The sequence below is a fragment of the Chrysochloris asiatica genome, unplaced genomic scaffold, assembly GCF_000296735.1.
Source record: "Chrysochloris asiatica unplaced genomic scaffold, ChrAsi1.0 scaffold00155, whole genome shotgun sequence".
NCBI lineage: Eukaryota > Metazoa > Chordata > Mammalia > Afrosoricida > Chrysochloridae > Chrysochloris > Chrysochloris asiatica.
In genome coordinates, this window is record NW_006408673.1 from 1789685 (window position 1) to 1796629 (window position 6945).

General features: G+C 37.9%; 1 protein-coding gene and 1 pseudogene across 2 annotated transcripts in view; one reads left to right on the plus strand and one right to left on the minus strand.

The window, feature by feature from the left end:
* Positions 1–6945, minus strand: part of NR3C2 (nuclear receptor subfamily 3, group C, member 2) — a 477644-nt gene that overhangs the window by 433749 nt on the left and 36950 nt on the right. The gene's annotated exons all lie outside the window — the stretch shown is intronic.
* On the plus strand, positions 4737–5088 carry LOC102838125 (annotated as a pseudogene).

Genomic DNA, 6945 nt, shown 5'->3' on the forward strand with positions numbered 1-6945 from the left:
ATGGCACCTAACAACAACAACATTCAGCACAAACCATGCAGGCAAGAAGGCAACGATGAGACATACACAAACCCTAAATCAAAGTCCCTTAGCAACAACAACACTGATATTAGCAAGGTCATGTTAAGAGGATTCCCAGTAAACTGGTGGCTACGCATTGGATTATAACTGAGCCTTAAAAATAATTTTTTAAAAACGTTTTTTAGATAAATACTAACTACATGAAAAACAAAACAAAGAGCTACAGGAATTCTCTCTTCTACCTACCTATTCCTGCTACTGTGCTACAGCAGCGCACAACCCAACATGTAGCCAAATTAATTTTCATAGTTTAAAGAAATAATAAAAGTTCCTTTTATTAACTTCTCAAGGACTTCATTCTTCTTGGATCAACTATCAACACTCGCAGAAGCAGCAGTCAAGAAATCAGATGACGTATTGCATTGGGCAAATCTGCTGCACAGGAACTTTTTAAAGTATTGAAGAGCAGAGATGTCAGCTTGAGGACTAAGGTGCGCCTGACCCAGGCCATGGTATTTTCAATAACCTCATATGGATGCGAAAGCTGGACAGTGAATAAGGAAGATCATAGAAGAACTGATGCCTTTGAATTGTGGTGTTGGAGGAGAATACTGAAAGTGCCATGGACTGCCAAAAGAACCAACAGATCAGTTTTGGAAAAAGTGTAGCCAGAGTGCTCCTTGGAGGCCAAGATGGCTAAGCTTCGTCTCTCATACTTTGGACATATTGTCCGGAGGGAACAGTCGCTGGAGAAGGATGTCATGCTAGGTAAGGTGGAGGGTCAGAGAAAAAGAGGAAGACCCCTAACGAGATGGATTGGCCAGGTGGCAACATTGATGGACTCAAGTGTGGCAGTGGTAGTGAGGTTGGCCCAGGATCGGACATTGTTTCGTTTCTACTGTGCATGGGGTCGCTGAGTCGGTTCCGACTCGATGGCACCTGACAACAACAACATGTGACCTAGTGAGCTCTAATACTTGCAAGATCTTTTTAATGGTTTAGTCTGAACATGGAAAAATGGGAGTGTTATAAGTCAATACACAGTCCAAACAAGGACTCTATGGTACACCCAGATTAGAGCAAAGGTTGATATGCCAAAGCTTTCCATGCATTAACACTCCAGTTTTTCATGTCAAAAAATACTGTTATGAACACAGTCCACAAAGTCAATGTAAACACTGTATGAACACTGTCCACAAGGACAATGTTTTATATCCTGTTTTGGTGAGCAGTGACTGGTATTTTAAAAAGCTCATGATCAGCCATCTAAGGTGCAACTATTGGTGGTCTCTCCATGTGTGGAAAAATGAAAAGTGCTGAGAACTGGGGATTCTTGGAATCGATTAGTCCCCTGGACTAATGGATCATGTGAACATCAATCTCCACGACTCTAAGACCAAAAGAACTAGATGTTGACTTGCTAGCACTATTGACTGCTCTGAAAGTGATCACATTAGAAGGTCCCAGATAGAGTAGGTGACAATGTGGAACAAAACTCAAAATTATAAAAAATAAAAAAATACAGCACTAATTGGTCAGGCAAAGAATGGAGGAACCCAAAACTACTGCACTCAATCACCCTTCAAGTCTGGAATGGAACTCACCTTCAGGGCCCAATTTTCAACGAAACCTTAAGTATGTTGTTGTTGTCCAAGTGCTGTTAAGTCAGTTCCAACCCTTAGCGGCCCTGTATAGGGTTTCTGAGGAGCCTGGTAAGCTTGAATCACCGACCTTGATGTTCAAACCAATTTTGCATTCCAGTGCATTAACCCATAATGTCACAATATAGGTATACAGGGGGAATAATAGAACTAGCCAAGTATGCTCACTATGGAATGGTCAACCACTGACGATCAAAAGGGCAACATTCATCTAAGGAAACTGTTCAGATGTGTTGGAAAAAGAGAGTGGAATGGAAGTAAGAACCACATGAAGGAAAGGGATAACTGTTGTTACATGGAGTGGACAGCCATCACTGAGATAAAACAAAGCATATGATTTGTCTAATGTTAAGACTGATGATCTGCTCTGCAAACCATTCAATTCAAAATAAGTCAAAAAACCCCACAAACTTGTACGAGTATTACAGTAAATGATCAAAATGATTAATTCTATTTATCACTATCAGTTTAAGGTACCTATAAAAATATAAACTATATTTCTATCTTCTACTTTATGGTTACTCTAAAAGTAGATTCTGAAAACTTAGAAATCTTCTTTTTAGGAAATTTTCAATAGAGTTATATTTTATTATTTATTTTTAGTATTATTATAGCAACTTGACTCTTCCAGCAAGTTTTATGTTCTTGGGAGGGAGAGATCATTATTTGTTTGTATTCCACAGCACCTAACTCAGTGATCCATATTCTGTTAAAATAATCAAATTATTGACCATAAATTTGTTAAAGATGAGTAGCTTATTGTTGCTTTTCAAAGCTAGGTATTTTCACGTATAAACAGCAATAGTTATAGCTACTTAAGTATCTATGTATAAAAATAATATGCAAATTATAGAAGTTTTAGAAAATAAAGCATTAATTTTTTAAAAATGGAAATCACCTATTATACCACCAACCAGAGATATAATTTAACATTTTAGTACATTTTCATTTATGAACCTACTTATCTGTGAATACTCCTAGAAATGTTTATTTTTACATATATGAACATATGGCAAGTGCTAAAATCATTCTGTGTATACTGTTTCATACCCTCATTTCACACAGTATTAAAGGAAATAGTATTCCTTATTTCACTCTTAATAGAAAATATTTAAAAGAGCTATGCAGTCCAAATAAAACTGTACCAAACTTTGTTCAATAATTCCCCTATAAGTTGTTTTTCAGTTTTGCTAGCACTGCAGTGAGTCTTTGTAAATGTTTGTCCACATTTCCCATTACTCCCTTAGGATAATTTCCTAGAAGCGAGGATACTAGGTCAAAGGCTAAAGAAACAAGGCAATGAACATACTGCCAAACTGCTTTCCAGAAAGGCTACAGCAGAACACCTCTCTCTCACTTGAAGAATGTGTGCATCTATCACTCAAAAAAAAAAAAAAACCTACTTGAAATTTTTGGTCAATTTGGAATGCAAGCAATATATTTTATTGTCTTAATTTGTATTTCTTTGATATTAAGTTCTATTTTTTTTCACATATTGATTAACCAGTTAAAGTTTCCTTCCCCCCCTCCCCGACAAAAATTCTTAGTATTTTTTCATACCACACTGAGCCATAAACCATTTCGAACCTCATTTCAACTATCCATAAATTAACAACATAAGGGGTAATCATATATTCTCAAATCTTTATCCACTAATATTTGACTTACATCTTATCAGTCTTGTCACATTTTTCCTTTGACAAAACATCAGTGTATAAACCTAAACTTCAGCATATCTGATGGATGTTCTCTCCAGTTACAGTTAACATATTTTAAATGTCATCTTTTGTTTTCCAAAGAATTAGTTACCCAATGTTGAACTGACAAATGCTATATGGAGTCCACGGTGCTGCAGGATAAGTACTCCACCACAAAGTTGATTTGAACTGCAAGGTTGGAGGTTCAAACTCACAAGCCACTCCTTAGAAACCCTATACAGGGTCACTATAAGTTGAAACCGAATCAGACAGTACTTAACAACAATAACATTATCTTTATTTTACAATGAAAAATAAAAATTTCAAAGAATTTTCCTAAATATTAAGTCAATTTTAAGTTTATAATTTTTAAAATGACATATAAATGAAATGTTTAAAGTTAAAAATATATTATGTGTTAAAGTGAACATATATGAGTATTGTATATTCCTATGACAAGATTTGGTTATATGGCTAGTCTTCTTAAACTCTAATATCTTAAATATAAGTTCCTGGTAAAATGTCCTTTGTTTTTCACCCGTGATTTCCGCTTGGACTTTTAAAAGAAAATTTGCTTTATATCTCGCCTGAAAATAGCCTCCTAAATAATATAGGGTCTAAGAATTTTCCTATAATCTCATGAAAGGGGTGCTACGCACGCATTTAAGTGCATAATATTTATAAAACTTAAACTACCTGTCTTAAACGTTTATAAAATTCTTTCTATAACTGCCAGGTAGGAGGAGCCATGGTGGTACACTAAGTGGTTCAGCACTGAGCTGCTAAGTGAAAGGTGGCCATTTTGAAACCACCAGCTCCTCCAAAGGATTTGGCCATCTGTTTCAGGAAAAGAATGTTTTTAAATGCCAGCGAGTCGGTTCCGGTTCATAGCCACCCTATTTTATAAGAGTTCAAAAGGAGCTCTGGTAGCGTAGTGGTTACGAATCAGGTTGTGAACCTACCAGCCAGCCGCTCCGCAGGAGAAAGAGGAGGCTTTCCGCTCCCGTAAAGATTTACAGCCTTGGAAATTCTGTACAAGGTCGCTAAGGGTCGATTTACAGCCTTGGAAATTCTGTACAGGGTCGCTATGGGTCGGAACCACTTGACAGCACTTAACAACCAGGAGCAGCAGGTGAGTTTGAACCGCTGATCCTGAAGTTCAAATAATTTTCCTAAATATTAAGTCAATTTTAAGTTTATAATTTTTAAAATGACTTTGTGATCCAGTATATTTATCCTGCGGCGCCACACCAGAGTTCAGTAAAGAATACAGCCTTAAAAAAATCCTATGGAATAGCTAAACTACCTGACGCCATCATCTCAATGTGTCCACCGCCGTACCTCGCGCTATGTCGCTATGCCATCAGAGAACACTTTCGAGCAGCGCCGCATCTTCTAACAAAGGGTGGAAGATGTCCCACTCATCAGAGAGCAGCAGCTTACCAAAATCCAGGTGGTAGCAGAAAGATACAAAGGTGAGAAGCGGTTTCCCATGCTCGATAAAACCAAGTTCCTTGCTCCAGATCACATCAACATGAGTAAGCTCATCACCACTCACAGCTGAAAGCCAACCAAGCCTTCTTTCTGCTGGTGGTCGGACCCAGCATGCTGAGTGTCTCCACACCAATCTCTTTAGTCTACTAAAGAGAGAAACACTAAGATGGGTTCCTGCCTCTCAGGAGACAACTGGAGTGAAATTGACCACGTAAGACTAGCAAGACGCACCGAACTCGAGAATTTATATACCCTACCCCAGAGGATTGTGGGAGGGACTTTACCATACCAGGTCGATGTGCTCATCTAATCACAGGGCAGCATTGCAATAGCGCTCCCAGCTGGGAGTTATAGGAAGTTGTTTTTGTACAAAATCGAGCTCCAAATGGGCATCTGCAGCTTCGGAAACCTCCATTATTTAACCTAGGCTTTCTTATTTTCCTGGTGTGGCGCTGTGGGTTCATGAGCTGGACTGCAAGTCGGTTTGAACCGCAAGGTCGGCGGTTCAAGCTCACAAGTCGTTTCTTGGAAACCCTATACAGGGTCACTATGAGTGGGAACCGACTCGATGGCACTAACAACAGCGTTATCTGTATTTTATAATAAAAGAAAATTGAAAAAAGTAGTCCCTAAATATTCGGCACTTAACAACAACAACAACAAATATTAAGTCAATTTTAGTTCATCTTTAAAATGACATTATATAAATGAAATGTTGAAAATTAAAAATATATTATGCGTTAAAGTGAACATATATGAGTATTTTATATTTTTATGACAAGATTTGGCTATCTGGATAGTCTTTTTAAACTTGTTAAGGTCTTAGTAAAATGTCCATAATTTTTCCTGAGATTTTCCTTTGGACCTTAAACAAAATTTGCTTTATATATCTCGACTGGAAACTGCCCCTAAATAATACAAGGTCTGAGAATTTTCCTATAATTATACGAAAGGGATTCTATGCATGCGTTGAAATGCTGTAACATTTATAAATCTTAAACTGTCTTAAATACTAATAAAATTAATCTATATAAATTCTAAAAATTACCATTGTACATGTTATTTTCTATAAGAACCATAAAGCACCAATTACAATTAAACAATATATATATTGTAAAAGAACTGCCGGCGGCTTAAAGAGCTAGTGGTGCAGTAATTCAGCGCTGGGCTGCGAACTGAAAGGTGGGTGGTTTGAAACCACCAGCTCCTCCAAAGGATTTGGCCTTCTGTTTCAGGAGAAGAGTGTTGTTTCTAAGTGCCATCAACTCTCTTCCAACTCACTCACAGCAACCCTGTATAGGGTTTCCAAGGCGCAGATGCTTAGTTTGAACCGCCGATCCTGCAGTTCAAATTGACCTTGTGGTTTAGTACATTATCCTGCAGCGCCACACAAGGGCTCAGTAAAGAGTACAGCCTTAAAAACACGATATGGGGCAGCTACCTGAAGCGGCAGTCACTTCAAACATTTCCACAGCTTTGGAAACCTCCATTGTTTAACCCAGGCTGTCTTGTTTTCCTGGTGTGGTGCTGTGGGTTAATGCGTTGAACATAAAGTCCGTTTGAACCGCAAGGTCGACAGTTCAAGCTCTCCGGGATTCAAGTTTATCAACCGTTCTTCGGAAACCCTATACAAGATCACTATGAGTCAGTACCGACTCGACAGCATGTAACAACAGTCGTATCTATATTTTACAATGATAAAAGAAATTTTCAAAAATAGTAGTCCCTAAACCTTAAATCAATTATTAGTTTATAATCTTAGCGTAGTGGTTACGAATCGGACTGCTAAATCAGGGTCAGCAGTTCGAAACTACCAGCGGTTTCACCGGAGAAAGATGAGACTTTCTGCTCCCATAAAGATTTACAGCCTCGGAAACCCTGTACAGGGTCGCTATGAGTCAGAACCGACCCGACGGCACAATAACAACATATAAATGAAATGCTGAAGATTAAAAATATGTGTTAAAGTGAACATATATGTGTATTTTATATTCTTATGACAAGATTTGGCTATCTGGCTAGTCTTTTTAAACTATGTTGTTGTTAAGTACCGTCGGTTCCGATTCATAGTG